Genomic DNA, 2,500 nt, shown 5'->3' with positions numbered 1-2,500 from the left:
CTTGTCAGTGATACAGGTCTATAGTTAAGTGCCTCCTCCCTATCGCCTTTCTTGAAGATCGGCACGACATTTGCCTTCTTCCAGCAACTGGGCAATTCTCCTGACATAAGTGACTCATTAAAGATCATTGCCAGAGGCACGCTGAGGGCCTGTGCTGCTTCTTTTAGTATCCACGGTGATACTTTGTCTGGTCCAACTGCTTTAGTTGAATCTAGAGTTGTCAACTGTTTCATTACCTCCTCTGCTGTCACCTCTATATCTGATAGTCTTTCATCTAGGGTAACCCCTTCCAACAACGGGAGCTGCTCAGGCTCGGTAGTGAACACTCCATGGAAACTGGCATTCAGTGCCTCGCAGATTTCCTTGTCACTTTCAGTATATGCCCCCTCTGTCTTCCTTAGTCTTGTCACTTGGTCGTTCACCGACATTTTTCTTCTTATATGACTGTGTAGTAACTTAGGTTGTTTTTTCGCTTTGATTGCAATATCGTTCTCATAGTCCCTTTCCGATGTTCGTCTTATGTTAATGTAATCGTTCCTAGCTCTGTTGTATCTGCTTCTGTTGTCTTCTGTTCTTTGTCTTCTGTACTTCCTCCACTCCCGTCTGCTGGCCATTTTTGCTTCCTGACACTGTCTATTAAACCATGGGTTATTATATTCCTTCTTATTTTTTCCCTTTACCGTTGGTATAAATCTCTCTTCGGCCTCCTGGCATTTCTGTGTGACTAGGTCCATCATATCTTGGACTGTTTTTCCTCTAATTTCTTCCTCCCACTGCACTTCACCCAGATAGTCCCTTATCCTCATATAGTCCCCTTTCCTGTAGTCAGCTCTCCTTTCCCAGATCTCTTGTCCCATGGTCATAAGTTTGAATTCCATCATGTAGTCAAAGACTAGGACACAATGGTCACTGGCCCCTGAGGTATTTCATGCTCTAAATTCTCGATATCTTCTACGTTCTGGGTGAAAATCAGGTCTAATAGGCTCGGTGCATCTCCTCCTCTTTCCCTTGTGTCTTCCTTCACATGTTGTGTCAGGAAATTCCTGTCTATAACATCTACTAATTTTGCTCCCCACGTTTCGTCCCCTCCATGGGGATTCCTTGATTCCCAATTTATCTCTCCATGATTTAGGTCCCCCATGATCAGCAGCTTCGCTCTCATTCTGTGGGCTAGTGTTGCTGCCTTCTGCAGTTCATCTATCCATGCTTTGTTGTTGTCATCATACTCCTGCCTAGGGTCTTCTACTGTTTGGTGGGGGATTGTAGATTACCAAGATCACAATCTTCCTCCCATCTACTGTCAGAGTTCCATGTATGAAGCTTGTGCACTCATTGGTAACTCGATTTCCCAGGTCTTCAAACTTCCATTTCCGCTTTATTAGGAGTGCTACTCCCCCTCCCTGTCTCTGTGTCCTCTCTTTTCGTATCACCTGGTACCCTTCAGGAAAGATTGCATCTGAGATCATGTCATTAATTTTAGTTTCCACAATTGCAACTATGTCAGGATCTGCTTCACTCACTCTTTCTTTTATCTCTTCTGCTTTATTAGATACCCCATCAGCATTGGTGTACCAAACCTTGAGATTCTTCATGGAAACTCTTGTACCAGAGTTCTCCCTTTCTCTGGGGGTCTGGGGGGATCTGGGGGATGTCTGGGGGGTGACTGGGGGCAGGGGGGATCTGGGGGATCTGGGGGGTGTCTGGGGGATGACTGGGGGCGGGGAGGGTCCGGGGGATGTCTGGGGGGATCCGGGGGGTGTCTGGGGGGGGTCCGGGGGGCGATGGGGGTGAAAGAGTTCAGGAGGGGTGCTAGGGGGGTTACTGGGGGCTGGGCTTCTAGGAAGGTAGGTAGGAGGGTCTGGGGTAGGGCCTGGGTAGGTAGGTCTGGAGTAGGAAGGGCATACTGGGTCTGAAGATTAGGGAGGGCATAGAGGGGTTGGGAGATAGCGTAAGGTTGGGAGTCAGATAGAGGTTGAGAGGTTGGGAGGGGGAAGGATAGAGGGGGTGGGGGGAACCTCCCACCCCCCTCGCAAGGGTGGGGGGTCACATGGAAGGAGAGGGGATGAGGAGGGGTGAGGGCTGGGTAGGCTTTGGGTGTTGAGGGGATGAGGGCTGGGTGGGTTCTTGGGGTTGAGGGGATGAGGGCTGGATGGGTTTTGGGGGTTGAGGGGATGAGGGCTGGGTGGGTTTTGGGGGTTGAGGGGATGAGGGCTGGACGGGTTTTGGGAGTTGAGGTGATGAGGGGGTCCTTGGAATGTGGGATGAATTTGACTCCAGTGGGGTCAGAGGGGTCAAGGGATGTGTTGGGGAGATAAGCAGGGGCGGCTGATTTGGGGAAGGGGTGACCTGAGAAGCAAATGTGAGCTGGTTAGCATGGGGTGGATTAGCACTGGGGTGTGTAGCTGCGCTCAAATGGGAAGAGTCGTATTGTTGTTTGCTTGCTCTGTGGGCTATCTGTTCCTCCTTTGTCGTGAATTTGTCAATATATACGTTGTAGTAA

Source organism: Procambarus clarkii, chromosome 52 (genome assembly GCF_040958095.1).
Source record: "Procambarus clarkii isolate CNS0578487 chromosome 52, FALCON_Pclarkii_2.0, whole genome shotgun sequence".
In the NCBI taxonomy this organism is placed as follows: Eukaryota; Metazoa; Arthropoda; class Malacostraca; order Decapoda; family Cambaridae; genus Procambarus; species Procambarus clarkii.
Note: the sequence above shows the minus strand (reverse complement) of the source record.